The sequence below is a fragment of the Lissotriton helveticus genome, chromosome 3_1 (assembly GCF_964261635.1).
Source record: "Lissotriton helveticus chromosome 3_1, aLisHel1.1, whole genome shotgun sequence".
NCBI lineage: Eukaryota > Metazoa > Chordata > Amphibia > Caudata > Salamandridae > Lissotriton > Lissotriton helveticus.
Genome location: NC_136061.1, coordinates 774,010,699 through 774,028,093, shown reverse-complemented (window position 1 = coordinate 774,028,093; position 17,395 = coordinate 774,010,699).

The window sequence follows — 17,395 nt, the reverse complement described above, 5'->3', positions numbered from 1 at the left end:
ACAGACTTGAAAAAGTACGAAAGTCTAATGGTCCTCAAAGCAATGGAACTGACGTGGATATAACTAGTAATAATGATATATTGAATGTTACAGAGAGTAGTACTCTAACTGTCCCCGATTCTATTTTACAATCACCAAACAATTTACCTAATGTTTGTGCTGCACCGGTACCCGTTGAGCAAGCTAAAGTATATAATACCAGGCAGCAGAAAGGGATGAACGCAGGGGCTATTCAAAAGAATAAACAAGGGCCTTTAAACAATACCAGTGGTAAGAGCAAGAAGGGTCCTAAGCATCCTGTGTCTCCTAATACTAGCCTGGAAGGGGCTGCTGACATAAACAAGATTTTAACAGGGATTGGTGCAGAAGGGGGGGATTCTGCTTCTATAGCTATAGCACTACGACACATGCTCCACCCATTAGAGGAGAGACTGAGTAAAATAGAGGTATCTTTAAAACGCATAGAGAGGGACATAAAGGAGAGAATAGATATCCAATTGAGCAAGTCCAGTATTAACCCGCAACCAACACTGATAACAGCTATTCCTGTAAACACCTCAGATGCTATACTTATGCAAAAGGAAAAAGTAGTACCCAAACCAAATGTGGGCGACCCTACGATATCTTGTGATGTACCTAATAACCAATCGCAAAAGCAAAGTACACCGAACATTACAGGTAGTAAGGGGGTAGCAAATAGGCCTAGTAAAGACCAGGTCAAGGATGTACTTAATCTTCCCCCGGAGGTTTGCCCATTTGTGGCTATCTTGACTGGAGTGCCTGAGCTAGGTGAGCAGGAGTTGGAAAGTACATCCTACCTCTGGAAAAGGGTGACCCAATGGCTAAATACCAATAGGCCGTTGCCCCCTGGCTTGAGGGGTAATATATTGAGTATTAGGCGAGTATCATGGGTGGGCCACATGACGAAAGACATACAAGGGGATAACATAGTCATCAATTTTGACAACCCAAGAATAGTCAATTATATTTGCAATTGGAAATATCCTAATCCAGACCCAGCCACCACCATACATCCATTTAAATTAACACATTTTACCCACCCGGTCATTTTCATTCTAGAACTGATGGGTGGACCACGGTAAGACACCGTTGAAGGAGACACCAAGGAGGAGGCTGGTTAGGACAAACCCCACACCCCTTTAACTTCCTCTCCTACAATCAATTTGATTGCCTAGAAACAGTTGATTGACTACAGGCATTAACATTGACCACTAGATCAGAGGAATCTTCTTCTTTAAATAATGTAACCCACATACCTAACGTTATACCTCCTAAGGAGAGTGTGGAGGTGAATACACCACCTAACCACCAGGAGATTGGCTGTGAAAAATTTTGTAATAGCAATAATATGGCAGGGTGTGACCATGAAATGCGCACAAGATCGCGTGATCCAAATGAAGGAGATAGTGGTAACAGTGGGTCATCTGTGGATAGGTATTCAAACATCTGTACCACTATTGATAACAATCTACCTCCCACTGTTAAATCTAGTACACTTTGTTCAAAAGAGAGACCCTCATTGTTAAATTTAGTCTCTTGGAACATCGCTGGTGTTGGTACAAAAATGTGTGATCCTGACTGGAATAGTTATATTAATTCATTCGATATCTGTGTGCTACAGGAAACATGGGCCACGGATCAGGTCCATAGAATAGGATATAGAACCTACCAAGTGGCGGCCGTCCCCTCAGTAAGAGGGCGAGCCTCGGGAGGGTTGGTAATATGGATCAGTATAACTATTGATGTGGGGGTAAAAATGTTAAACACCGATTCCTTAGACATACTTGGATTGAAATTAACTACAAGTGACAAGAGGGTAATTAATCTCATAAATGTGTACAATAGACCTTGTCCCGCTAATAGGGAATCTCCATGTATAGAGAAATTGGAAATGTTTATGGACACCTTAGACCATGCTGAAAGTATCATCTTATGTGGTGACCTAAATTGCAATTTTGAGCCAATTGTGGGGATGGTTAAACTGTATGAGGATGAGGACGTTGCTAATGGGATACCTGCCCTGAATAATGGATCTGTTCATGGGACCATATTAGCCCTCCAGATTTCGGGGCTGTTCACAGGCTATGGTCTAAGAGCTTGTAATGGGTGCATGCCATCAGACTCCCCGAGAGCATTTACCTTTAGTAGGGGGAATTGTAGTAGCAAGATAGATTATGTTTCTGTTTCTTTTAATCTGTGGCCATATACAAATGACTTAAAGGTTAGAGAACGTTTTGAGAGCGATCACTTCCCGTTGGAAATGAGTTTTCTGTCTAGTATCCTGAAAGAATTTGGTGTCACTGAGGGTACGCTTAGCCTAGAAGTACCATTAATCTGTGACAATGTTGTACTAAGTAATAATCGAAGGGCCGTTAAATGGGCGTATATTCTTGAAAGAAAAGATCTGTTGGCTAACATTTATACCACATTTGTGAACTCATTTGAGTCCTATAATATGGATGAATGTAAACCTGGCGAATTTATTGGACTACACAAATCCTTTTGTAAAAAATTGATTGATCTTATTACTAAAAAACCTAGGAAAGGGAACGGGTCGGCGAATATAAAACCAGTAGGCAAACCATGGTTCAACAAGGAATGCCGAGTAGTCAAGACCGACCTGATCAATGCGGTAAAAACTAAAAGCTCAGTAGATCTTAAAGTAAAAAGGAAAATTTACAATAAAACATTAGCCACCGCAAAATCATCCTGGGACGAGGATCTGTGGTCTAGTATGCTATCAGCTGCAAAAGCTAAAGATAGCAGGCAGTTCTGGGAGTTAGTAGCCAAAGGGAATAAGCCAGACAAAGGCTCAAGGGAGGTTTTCCTAAATGAAGCTATATGGGTTGATCATTTTACATCATTATATGCAGTCCAAATTACAGAGGAAAAGCTTATGGTAAACCCAAATGAAATAGTAACCCAGATAGAGGATGTTGAAAACCCATTGGTAATCTTTGATATACAAGAGACTGAAACAGCAATTGCTTCTGTGAAGCAAGGGAAGGCCCCGGGTCTCGATAAGGTCCCTGGTGATCTTTATAAACATAATATGGAGATCTGGGCACCTTATTTAAATCATTTGTTTAATGTCATCGCAGCGGGTGACCAAATCCCTGATACATGGGATGGGGCTGAAATCATCACCATTTTTAAAAAGGGGGATAGAGGGGATCCAGCGAACTATCGCCCCATTAGTCTTTTAGATATAACGCAGAAAATTTATGCCAGACATATCCTCAACCGCGTAAATACGTGGTTGGAGGAAAACCTGATTTTATCCAAGTACCAGGCAGGGTTTAGGGAAAGGACTGGGACCATCGATCAAGTATTAAGGCTATGCTGCTTGTACTGGAAATATGTCATCATCCGCAGAGGTAATTTATATGTTACCTTTGTAGATTTACGAGCAGCATTTGACCTTATCCCCCGTGATTCATTGTGGAATACACTGAAAAACCAGGGGTTCCCAGATGAATTATTGAAATTAGTGACTAGGTTACATCAGAACAATTATGCCAGGGTAAGATGGGGCCCCAATGGCGAACTTACAGATGAAATCCCTATTAAGAGGGGAGTACGCCAAGGGTGCGTGCTGGCACCTACACTTTTCTCCCTTTATGTCAACGATATTGCAGTTTATATGGAGAATTGTGACAATGACTCTCCGCGCTTGGGGGGGGAACGAGTTCCGTCCCTCCTCTTCGCGGATGACACGATTCTCATTTCTCAAACCCCTCGGGGCCTACAGATCCTACTAGATAGGTTCCAGCAGTATTGTATCACAAAAGGGTTAGAAATTAATGTAAAAAAGACTAAATATATGGCACTTAACCCTCATAAAAGTTTCAGGAAAAACTTAACATTGAATGGAGAAAAACTTGATTATGAACTAAGTTTCACTTACTTGGGGGTGTTATTGGATTCATCCTTAAATTGGAAACCCCAATTAGAAAAATCAAAAATTGTGTTTAAACAAAATTGTTTACCAATACTGAAAAGGCATATCAACTGTGTAAACAAATCAGTTACCCCAGCGTTAGAACTCTTTAAATGCAAGGTTCAGTCAGCGGTTCTGTATGGGGCAGAACTTTGGGGACCCGTATGTAGAAAGACATTTGAAACCTTGGAGAATAAGTTTTTAAGGGGATTATTAAAGGTTCCTAGTAACACTCCATTATTACCCCTACTCCTTGATATGAATATACGACGCACCGACCTTCATGCAATATTAAGACCACTATTGTTATGGGTCAGGTTGTGGATTACCCCAGAGCTAACTGAATATAAAAATGGATTGGTTGAAGTTTTGAAACTAGACACGAGTAATAAGATTCCTTGGTTTAAACACGTTAAAAGCTGGTTAATAAAATTGGGTTTATCCCACTTTTGGAGCCAGCCGGAATCATTGACTGTGTCCTCAAAGAAAATAGTTAAACTTCCCTTCTGGGCTTTTGTGAGCCATGATGCTGTATACGTTGGAGCACATGGCCCCTTAACTGAAAAATTTTTATTGATGAAAAATGTAGCCCAGTTTGAAATGTTTCTTGATGAGATTCAGCCACCATTAGCAAAAACCTTGTACTTAAAGTATAGGTACGGTATATTAAGAACTCGGGAAACCGAGTCAAAATGGGGGAACAATAGTAATGATAAATGTACCTTATGCACAAATAATGTAAGAGAAGACATTTTTCATATTTTGTTTTTCTGTCCAAGCTATGTAGAAACTAGAAGAAAATGGATAGTGCCATTGTGCCGTAACATTGGAATAATTTCACACAAGGAAGCAGGAAGAATATTAATTACGGACACTAGTCAAGTTATAGTGTTTGGTATCAGTAGATTCCTCCTGGCAGTAAAATTTATTAGACAAAAACTGTCACTGCCATTTTAAGTGTCTGACTGTTATAAATTAGTTTAATGCTTTTTTAATTGTGTAAATATTTTAAACCTCTTTTTAACTATATTTATTGATGTATGTTCTAAGCCCACTCCCGTGACTTAGCTGTGAAGGCTCAGGGATAGTATTCGGTCATGCACTAGCACTTTTTGAATTGTACCTTTTTGCACACTTGTTGATGATAATGTGGCCACGTCTTTTATGAATTGTGTATAAATATCATGTATTTTGTTTATCTTTTATGATGCTATTGCAACGAAATAAAGATTATTGAATTGATATATCAGGTAGAGACAAACTATCGGCATCAATATTTAGGATCCCTTGTGCTTCGCCCAACTTGATATGCCAGGGGGAGTCCTCCTCTCTAAAGATTGTTTTCAGGTGATATTTCAGAGTGTTATTCAAGGCTATGAGAACCCTGATGTAGTACTTACTTAGGTCCCCCTGAAGGGCCAGTTCAGGTATGCAGAGCCCTAGTTCCAATCGTAGCCTGGTATTCCTTGCATGCCTAAGTGCTTGTAACACAGACATGTTGGCTTTGACCTGAGCCGCTGCTATTAATTTGTCTAAAGCACCTGGGAATGCCAGGTGGCCATAATTAATATCAGGTATTAATTTTGCCTTTAGCACCCTCAGCATAGGATCTGCTGTAGGGCTGGACAGGCATTGGCTTAGGCGTCTCAATGTTAGGATTACGCTGTTGGTTTTGGCAATGAGATGTTTTGTATGTCTTGCCGGAGTAGCCCTCTCGAATAGCCAAAGCCCAAGATAAATATAAGCTGCTGTTGTCCCAATTTTGTGGTCTCACAGTTACCAAGTAGCTTGTTTTTTTGGGAATATCTACCAAATATCATTATCTCCATTTTGCTCTGGTTGACTGTAAGGCAACTTTCCTTGTTGTCCATTTGCAGCTCCTTTATAGCTCTTTGAAGACCCACCCTGGTGTGGTCCAACACTACTGTATCATCAGCGTACTGGAGGATTGCCAGTCTCACCTGGCCGTTTCTCGGGGAAACTAGACTGGTCTATTTCAGGGCACTCACCATGTCTGTTGTATAAAGATTAAATAATAGTGGGGCAAGGACGCAACCCAGCTTCAGGCCATTTTGGTATCAACTCTTGATGATAAGGCTGTGGGGCTTATCTTGACTTGAACCCGGATCCCACCATAAAGAGCTATGATTGCTTTCAAAAGCTTTGATGGAATCCCCCAGGCTGTCATTTTTCACCAAAGTCTGCCCCTATCAACTCTGTCAAAGGCTGTGCTATAATCTATGAAACAGCAAAACAGCGGTGGATGCCAGTCTTTGACAGCTTGTTTGGAGAGGTAGCCCAGGGCCATGATGTTGTCCACTGTTGAGCTGTTTGCCCTGAAGCCGGTCTAATAGAATGGTAAAATTTCATTGTTAGTTGCCCAAGGCTCCAGCTCTTTCAGTAGTAATTTTGCATAGGCTTTAGCTTCTACATCAAGCAGGGCCACTAGCCTATAGTTGCAGGGTTGGAGTGATCACATTTTTTATGGATGGGGAAAATAACAGATCCTTTCCATGATTGGGGAATTATTGCCGCTGAGTAAGCATGGTTCTATAGAGGGTAAGAGGTGAGGCAAAAAATACTTGAGCTGCTTTAAATACCAGGGCTGGAATGCCATTGGGTCCTGGAGCCCCATCATTTTGCATTATCCTGATCACCCTTGTTGTCTCTGATTCTGAGTGGCCATTTCCCTCAATTGTCTTTAATCCTGCCTCCTGTTTGCTCTTGAAAAGGAGTTCTGTGTAATTACTTGTTTCCGAGAACTTCTTGGGAGCGGCATACTGGGTATCTGGTAGGCATCTTGTATACAGTCCCTTTACATACGCTTCCCGGTCGTTACTTGCTATGTTTGTCTCCTTGCTCCTAGACTGGGAGTTCAAGCGATTGATGTATCTCCATAGTTTGGCATTGTTCTTTTCCTTTATCAGGGCAAATACTGTGAGCCATTTCTGTTCCATTTTCCTTTCTTTTACACTCACCTACTTTTTTCCTGTGGGCTGATCTCAATGCAGCTATGGGAACCTCTCCTGGCAATGTTCCTCTTTTCTTTTTTGCTCTAAGTGCCTTCATGAGAGCGCATTTACTTTGAGTCAGGCACTTCGATGCTCGTGGCTTCTTAAGGGAGGAGACCTTGTCGGAAAAAAACTTTTTACAGTGATTTTTGCCCAGATTCTGCCAAAGATCATCTGTCAGAACTTCCCAATCACCTATCACCGTCGGATGGGCCTCCCACATCCTGTGAGCTTGCCACGTTTATGCCCACTCCTGAATGTTTATTCCGAGTTTAGTTGACCATTTTATTCTTTTAAGTGCTCTAAAGTGTTCATCTCCTGTGGGTTTGCCCATTACTTTTTGGCGTTCTGCAGATTCCACTCCCAGGTTGAATGTTGCGCATGGAGGCCTATGATCACTTTCCCCTTTATCGCCGACCGTGTAATCATTCAACTTATTAGCCAATTTCTCATTGGTTAGAATATAGTCAATAGTGGATATGTTCCTGAATGACGGTTTGGGACACCACGTAGGTGAGCATAGTTTCTTTCTGTTTTAGTGAGTCGAGTGAAGTTTGAAATTTTTAAGACGAGAGAGCAATAGGCCCGCCTTGTGCCCTTTATTTTGCTTGCCAGTGGCCCCATCCAGTCCTCCCAAGTTAAAGTCACTTGCAATGATCACATTATAGTGCTCATATTTAATTAATATTTCTTCCATTGTGGTGAAGAGTGATTCCACACTAGCTAGTGTCTGTGCCGGATTGATATACCAGTTTATTAATAGCAGGCTAAATGGCTGGCAACTTGCCCCCAGGCCGGCAATTGTCATAGCTTGCAGGTCTGGAGCAATTACTCTTATTGCTGTGATTTTAAGTTCATGGGCATGACTTATAAAAATCGAGAGGCCCCAGAAGGGGGTTCAAAGATGTTTTTTGTGGCATTTACCCAATGTTCATGGAAGCCTGCTATGGGAGTTGATGTCATTGTTCATGTTTCTTAGCAGCATAAAATATCTCATTTTGCACGGTAATCCAGTACTTCCTTATTCCCTGCATTTTTACTTAGCCCTGCAATATTCCATGAGATGAGAGTTAATTTTTGATGGAAGTCAAAATTAGGTGGTTGATGGTGATCTTCTCGCCCCGCCATTTTCCTTCCTGCGCTGCCCAAAATGTGTCTTTGGCTAGGCGTACTGTTGCCAGTAATCCAATCTTATAGCCTCCTTGGATTTACCCAATAACACTCTTTGCAGATTATCTCTGTGGGAGTTGGAGAAGTTTATTGGTGTACCTGGGCATTCTAAAGCATTTTTCACCTGTTTTTGTAGTGGTTTATGCTCTTCAAAATTGATACGACGCCCTGCCTCTCTTTGTGAGGTATGAGAGGATGGATGGATATTTTAGTTGCATGGATTCTGTTACATCTATGCCCCGGCATATCACCATGTGTGCCGAGAGGTTCTGTATTCGCCTCCAGACATCATCCGTGTGAGGCCCATACAGGTTTACAAATAATAGTGTCTGCCCTCCCAATTTCCCCTATAGTAGGAACAGCCTGCCGTTGTCATCTGCCTCAGTGTGTGTCAATATAAATGGTGTGTGTAAGTATCAAAGGAAACTAGCTAAAAGGTAGGAGCTCCTCATGTGTGTATGTGTAACAACACTATCCACAAAAAAGGGGAGAGGGTCAATAGATTATACAAATCCACCACCCCAAACCCCCAAGGCAAAGTATACACACAAGAAGGAATGGAGAGATTAAAGTACACGTGTAACAACACGAGACAGAAAAAATACATCCGTTTTGAAAAACTGCCCTCACTCACACACAGAAGTGTGTGACATGCTTCATCATCGGGTCTGCTTACAAAACGCCCTGGTGTAGCTGCGCGGCGACCGAGAAACAGGCAGTTGAGTGAGGGTGCTCCCTCGGAACAGTTGTGTTCTTGGGAGACCTCCCTGCCGGGCGCGATTTCGAGTTTGTAATACTAATAAACTCTTATTTGTTTTCCGTGTCATTGGGAACCTCCTACACACGTGACGATCAAGTTATGATCACTATAGAACAGTTTATTTTGGCATAGTAACCGAATTGCGGTTGGGCCAATATCAGGACAGGGAACAAGATATATCTTGAATACGACCGGGGTGACCTTTGAGGAGCAGTAAGTCGGTCGAAACATGTTGGCACAAGCAGTACCAGGAGGGGTGTTTTGAGAACCTAATTGTCTCATTCAAACATGACCCATCCTATTTTCTTTTAATCCTGGTTGTGGAACCCATAAATAAAGGTTGGATTGGTATCCTCAAACCAGTTTTAGAGCACATTCTCATTAACTGCACTTTGTCGTATCACTAGTCCCAGTCACAGGGTGATATTCACTGATATATCACTGTATGTGTTGTATTTGTAATTGTGTTGTGTCTTGTGGTCTCTCATTTTTATTTTTTATCCCCTCCCTTATGCTTCGCCCTGAGTGTGGCTACACCAGGGCGTTTTGTAAGCAGACCCGCTGATGAAGCATGTCACACACTTCTGTGTGTGAGTGAGGGCAGTTTTTCAAAACATGTATTTTTTCTGTCTCGTGTTGTTACACATGTACTTTAATCTCTCCACCCCTTCTTGTATGTATGTATGTGGAACAACACATATGTGTTTTAGGAAGACCCTCACTCACCACCCTAGTTGGTGACATGCTTCATCATCGGGTCCCACCCAAGGTACCAAGTGCACCTTGTCTGTGCTTTAACGCCTGGATTCAGCGGAGCTGGTTTTGTGCAGTGACTGCAGTGAAAGTGAATTTAATGTGGTTTAAAAGACTATTTTAATGTATGGGCCCTCTGCAGTAGTTAACAAGCATTTACAATGCAATGGTCTCGGCATTATTAAAGGTAGAGATATTGGCATTGCTCATGACTTTTTTTTTTTAATCCTAAATAAATGGCATTGTCATTTACAATGCCAATAGCTTAATCGCTTGCAAATGCATAACCTATTGCATTTTCACCCACAGAGCCAAACACACAAAGCCACCCACACACACACACAGAGCCACCCACACAGAGCCACCCACAGTCATTCACATAGAGCCACCCACACACACAGAGCCACCTACACAGAGTCACCCTCACACACACAGAGCCACCCACACAGAGCCACCCACACACACACACAGAGCCACCCACACACACACACACACACAGAGCCACCCACACACACACACACACAGAGCCACACACACACACACACACACAGAGCCACCCACACACACACACACAGAGCCGCCCACACACACACAGAGCCACCCCCCCACACACACACACACAGAGCCACCCACACAGAGTCTCACCTATAACTGAGTCTGCTTCTTGGAAAGCGGGGAAGAGGCGACCTTTTGATACCGACTCCAGCAGTTGGTGTCCGTAAGGGGCAGATCCCACATTCCTTTCCATGCACTCACACTTCTAACTGCTCCTAAATGTCTGTGGAGGGCATGCCTGGTGGAGGGATGTAGAGGAAAAATGTTGCCTTCCTGGTGGTATTGGCCCCTTTCTTAAATGGATTCCTAGTGGTTTCCAGACACTTAACAGCTGCTGACCTATTCACATGTCTACAGTCTGCAAATATGCGCTCCCTCCTTGCTGAGACAGAAACTGCAACATTTGGGGACAGACACTGTTGCTGAGGGCCTGGTGCCAGCGTAGGGAGAGAGGCGGACTCTTACTGTTGTAAGGACGGACATGGTGTTGGGGCAGACCTCAGTGGTGAGGATGGGCACTGGTGCTGTGAGGCATACTCAAGTGTAGGTGGCGACGGATGTATGGGAGGGACACGTTTGGGGATAGACACTGGTATGAGGGACAGATACTGGGGGAGGGGTGGACACTAAGCGACAGACACTGGTGAAGTGGAACAGACACTGGCGACAGGAGCCAGACACAAGTGTAGGTGGCGACGGATGTAGGGGGAGGGACATGTATGGGGATAGTACTGGTATGAGGGACAGATACTGGTGTTAGGGCTGATATTGGGGGAGCGGCAGACACTAAGCAGCAGATACTTGTGAAGGGGAACTGACACTGGTGAAGGGGAACTGACACTGGTGAAGGGGTACTGTTACTGGTGAAAGGGAACTGACACTGGTGAAAGGGAACTGACACTGGTGAAGGGGAACTGACACTGGTGAAGGGGAACTGACACTGGTGAAAGGGAACTGACACTGGTGAAAGGGAGCAGACACTGGTGAAAGGGAGCAGACACTGGTGAAAGGGAGCAGACACTGGTGAAAGGGAGCAGACACTGGTGAAAGGGAGCAGACAGTGGTAGTGGTGAAAGGGAGCAGACAGTGGTGAAAGGGAGCAGACAGTGGTGAAAGGGAGCAGACAGTGGTGAAAGGGAGCAGACAGTGGTGAAAGGGAGCAGACAGTGGTGAAAGGGAGCCGACAGTGGTGAAAGGGAGCCGACAGTGGTGAAAGGGAGCAGACAGTGGTGAAAGGGAGCAGACAGTGGTGAAAGGGAGCAGACAGAGGTTAAAGGGAGCAGACAGTGGTTAATGGGAAAAGACAGTGGTTAATGGGAAAAGACAGTGGTTAAAGGGAGCAGACAGTGGTTAAAGGGAGCAGACAGTGGTTAAAGGGAGCAGACAGTGGTTAAAGGGAGCAGACAGTGGTGAAGGGGAACAGACGCTGGTGAAGGGGAACAGACACTGGTGAAGGGGAACAGACACTGGTGAAGGGGAACAGACGCTGGTGAAGGGGAACAGATGCTGGTGAAGGGGAACAGACGCTGGTGAAGGGGAACAGACGCTGGTGAAGGGGAACAGACGCTGGTGAAGGGGAACAGTCAGTGCTGCTGAGGGACTGGTACTAGTGTATGGGAACAGGCAGACACCTGTGTGAGGACAGACACTGGTGTTGGGGCAGACATCAGCGGTGAGGGTTGACACTGGTGGCGGGAGACAGAAATGAGTGTAGGTGGCAACAGATGTCTGGGGAGGGACATGCATAGGGACAGACACTGGTATGAGGGACAGATATTGGGGGAGGGATGGACACTAAGCAACAAACGCTGGTGAGGGATGCCGGCTAAATGGCTGTGTACACATTACCCGCTCTATGCAGACAAAATGTCACACACCTGCTGCCGGCCCCAGAGTTGTAGGCTACAAGCTGTGTAAAATACTTTGTAAGTGAATAAAGGTTTTTGAAAATAAAAAAAATAAAAACGCTGGTGTTGGGGAACAGACTGGTGAATGGGGTCCTGTACTGTTTAAGAAAGAGAGAAAGAGATGAGCTGTGGGACAGGTGTGGGAGCAAGTGAGATAAGGGAGATGAGACAGGCGACAGGGCTCCCCGGCATACTGAGGGGGTGGGAGACCGTGAGGAGGCGACAGAGTGAGACATGAAGAGGGGAGGGTGCGTGGGAGAAAGAAGGGAAAGGAGATTGAAGAGAAAAGAGGGAAGGCCAGGAAAGAGTGGAAAGACCGAGGAGGGAGAAAGAGCGAGAGAGACAGACAGAAAAAGAAAGAAAGCGTCAGCCATACGGATTCAACATGACTTAAGGTTTTGTCAGCATCTTGCCCACTGGAAAGCAGCCTCACTTCAGCCTTCTTTAAAACTGCAAAAAGCTAGAAGTGGTTTTCAGAGGCTGGAATGTCGGGGACTCTCTTTTTCAATGGAGTGACACACACTAGATGAAGTCTCACCCCGGGCCCGATCCTGCCCATGTGAGGGCCAGGGTACAACGTGCAGGCTGTCATGAAACATCTACTTTTACTACAAGTTGGCAGTTAAAGTTCGTATAAACTCAACAGGGACACTTGACACCTCGATCTATTCTCTCAAGGCACAGGATCCATTACAATGTGACCTCAAGCCCCCTAACCAGGAAGACAGGCCGCCTGGAAGGCGACTGGTAAGATAGCTAAGTGGGATAATGCATGTACAGCGGATAGCTGTCTGTAACCTTAATGTCAGGTTTTCGAATTCTGGTGGGGCCACGCAGACTTTCATGCATATAAGGTCGATTAAATTACTATGTCCAATACAGCCATCTTAACCAAGTGCCTACATACAATTCGGTTTATATAATGTGCTATGTATTGTAATTACCTTAGAACTAGGCACAAGCACTTCACTCCATTATAGGTTTTTGTTTGCAAGTGGCTTACAGTTTAGGACTACAAGTTCCAGAATTCAATGGAGGTGGACGAGATACTGACACCTGAGACAGCAGACATCAACAATGCTATGTCTATGTATAGGTACACAAATATATGGCTAGCGTGGTAGAGAAAATAATATGAGACTTTTTCCTGAATGAATGTGTTACTGTGGATACTTCCTGCACTGAAGGCCTTGCTCCTCCATGTATGGTTTACTTTCACTGACCCCACTCCGATCCCTTATCTCACGCGCTATCGAGTCCGGTGAGATCCACGCAGCCCGTCCGGAGGGATGAGGCGATCAGGGGATGGAAGGTGAGCTGCAGGCGGCTGGCGAAACAACAGGGGGAGAAGAGACGAGGGGGAGAAGAGGGAGGAGACGGTGGAAGGAGAGGCGCAGGGAGGTAGAGACAGAGGAACAGAGACGAGGACGCCGAAACAGAGATGTAACTAGGCACAAGCACTTCACTCCCTCCCAGGATCCAGAGGCTGCAGTCACAATATATGGACGGCTTTCAAAACAAAATTAATATCCCAAAGACGTGAGGCTGTCTCCAACGAAAAACAAAAGCCGATACTCAGAGCCCAAAAACTGGGAATGCGAACCAAACAGACCTTGATCCAGCAGAAGAGAGAATAATAACAAGAAAAACAGAAGACGGAAAGAATCCACGGACGGAATACACGGAGGCCGCCCCGGAAGTCAGGCACGGTCGCCTGTGACGGGGGCGGGGCCACGTCCAGACCGGAAGAGGAGGCAGGCGGAGTCGATGCGTCTCGCGGCCCGGGGCTCCTGTGAGCGGTGTGGAGACCCGGGGCCGCGCTAGCAGGAGGTTGGGCGCCGCGTGCTGAGAGAAGAGTCCCCGACATTGCCCAGGTAAGTTTCAAAAGGCTGGGGGGGCTTGGTGCACTTGTGTGTGTGTGTGTGCGTGTATGCTCGTGTGTGTATGCGACGGCGACGGTGACGGCGGGGGAGGGGGGAGGGGGGGCCTCGGTGCACTTGTGTGTGTGCGCGCGTATGTGTCAGGGGGGGTGTGTCTCTGTATGTATGTATGTATGTGCGTGCGTGCATGAGTGCTTGTGTGTGTATGCGCATGCGTGTGTGGTGCTTGCGCTTCCCAGGAGACAGCGCCTGGCCACAGCGCGCGTTCCCGTTTCAAATCGGCTCCAGGGATGCGCGCGCCCCAAACTGTCTCCTGGGGAGCACACTCCCTAACATAAGATCTCGGCGGAGACGCGCTTCCGCGCGTCTTTAGCCGAGACCTAAAAAGGAGAGAGGTAGATATCCGTGGAGGTATTTAGGCTCCAATATCCTATGCGGTCAACATGTTTCTGCCAGTCTCTCACTACTGGGCTGGCTTTCTTCAGGAGCTTATGTGTGTGAAATTAAAAAGCTAGTCTAAAACTAAGTGTGTTAGAGACCATCTATGTGGCACACTCTGTAAGGTGCATTATGTGATAGAGCATGGTTTCTTCTAGCGGCACATTCTCAGAAATTCTCTGGAAAGAGCCCCAAGAGTTCCATGTGGGGGCCCGACCTATTGTCACACTTTCTTCAAGTTCAAGGACCCGTCTCTGTACCTATTCGGATGTGGTCCCAATATGTGTTGTTCCACATACACACATTAGGAGCTCCCACCTGGTAGCTAGTTCCCTTTGATACTTACATATAACCCTAGGGGAAGTGAACTGGCTTCTACCTTTCTTCTCTCTTCATCTTGATTTTTATCAATATAAATGGTGTGCCCCTTCTTACTAAGATCAATACCCCCCTCGAGTATGCAAAGTATGATGATGCTGCCCTGACGATGGCCCATCTTTTCCCAACCTTATGTTCTGTGTGCTTCATAAGGTGGTTCTCCTGCAGGAAGGTGATGTGTATGTTATATCTGTCCAGATATGCTAAGATGTGTCATATTTTTTTAGGATTATTAAGGCCCCTCACATTCCAGGTGATGAGTTTGCTTAGAGTGCCTTGTGTGGCATGCCCTGTAATGGCATTTCCTCTGTGTCTCCCAGGAAGTTTAATCCTGTAAAAACGGCCCATTGATCTGCTGTAGGAATAGTCTGTACTGCATTTGCAACTTAACTCCCCTCATATTATCTCTCCCCTCAACCACTTCAACATACCCAACATGCTAAAGAGTGAGTCTCCTGACCTTCTTGCTTGGCACCCGCTCTCCCTCCCCACAGCTCCGCCTGGCCGTCGTTGGCACTGACTGGAGAGAGCAGGGTTTGAGACCCCCCTCGACCCGCTCTCTGACTGCCCTGGTCCTCTGCCGGTATTTGCTGGTATTTTGCCTGGCTTAACTGCCCTTTTTTCTTGCTATTTTTTCCTGCCCTGTGTTGCCCTCTTTTTCTTGCCTTGGTTTTGTTTGATTGTTGCTGTTTTTGTTAAATTTTGTTAATTTGCCTTATTTTCCCACACTTGTTGTTGCCACTGCGTCTGTGACCCCACGGCTCCTCCCACTTTGCCACTTCCCACCTTCCCGCCTCCCAGCTGCACTTTCTCTCCCTCTCCACTATTCAATGACTGCCGCTGCACGGCCGCGCAGCCGAAGCACCTGAGGCATACCAAAGGCAAGCCCGTCTGCGCCCGTCTGTGACCCGACCAGCTCCAGGGACCCTGGATCTCCGGCCATCCACTGCTACAAATCAGCCACCCTCCTCATGCTCAATCATAGAAGAAACAACAACTCCCAGCAGTCTATGCCGAATACAACACACTGCCAGCTCTCCTACCAACACTGCCGCAAATCTTTCACCCCCACTGCCAACACCAATGACGTGCTAAAGTGCATCCTCCTCAACGTCTGCTCCATGCACAAGACATCGTAGAATCTGGAACCTTCTTGAATCCCTCTCAGCCGACGTTGCCTTTATCACAGAAACCTGGACCAACGCCTCCTGCGCACCCGACATTGTCATCGTCATCTCCATCCAGGAAGGATAGAAGATCCAGAGGAAGGACCACCTCAACCAGCCGGGAGGAGGACTCGCCATCGCACACAAAAAATCCTGCCACCTTAAGCAACACCTTTCTTGCGGCCAAAAACCTGCACTTCCAGGTCCAGACCAGCCCCAACTCCACACTCTGCGGCCCCCTCATCCAAAGACCCCCTGCCTGCCAGCCCTCTTTGCCGACATCATCACCTACTTCATCGCCCCCCCCCCACGCCATCACCTCCATGTACTACACACTCATCGGAGACCTCAACTTCCACCTTGACAACCCCAGCGACCCCAACTCCTCCATCCTCCTGGGCAACCTCACCAACATCAGACTAAAACAACTTATCACCACGCCCACCTACAAGGCAGGACACACCCTCGACCCCATCTTCGCAGGAGGAAACAACATTAATTTAAGCCATACTACACAACCTCCTGGACTAACCACCACTGCGTACACTTCCTCATTGAAAAACCTAAACCACCCAATCCCGCTCCATATCCCCCACGACGGAACTGGAGCAGAGTCACCAAGGAGCAGCTCAACTCCCTCCTCAACTACAACACCCCCACCGCTGCAACCAACGCCAACCTCGAAGCCAGAGAATTTCATATGTGGATCTCCAATTGCGCAAACAAACTTGCCCCGCTACGCAATTCCGACAGACACCGCCTTAGAAAAGCCACCTGGTTCACCACTGACCTCCAAGGAGCTAGACGCACCTGCAGATGCCTCGAGAAGAACTGGAGAAACAGCAGAACATCAGAAAGCCACACCACCTACAAAAACACCATGAGAGAGTACCACCAACGCATCAGAATAACCAAACGAACCTACCACAAAAAAATCTTCGACAACGCCAGCAACTCCAAGGAACTCTTCAGTGTTCCATCCTTCCCCTCACCAAGGACCCCACCATCATCAGACGCAGTTTCCAGGAAGGAATGCAGAACATCGCATCCTGGATGAGCAACGGATGTCTGAAGCTCAACTCGGAGAAGACAGAAGTCCTCGTCCTTGGAGCCACCCCATCAGCATTCAACAATACTTGGTGGCCCACCGCCCTCGGCACCCCTCCCACCCCCATGGACTATGCCAGAAACCTCGGCATCGTACTCGACTCCTCCCTCTCCATGAACCAACAGATCAACGCCGTCACCTCCAGCTGCTTCAACACCCTCCACATCCCCCACAAGACTTTAAAATGATTCCCTCTGAGTCAAGGAAGACAGTCTTTCACACCCTCATAACCAGCAGGCTCGTCTACGGGACCACTCTTGATGCCAGCATTAACAAGTCCCTACTCTGCAAGTTCCAGACGATACAGA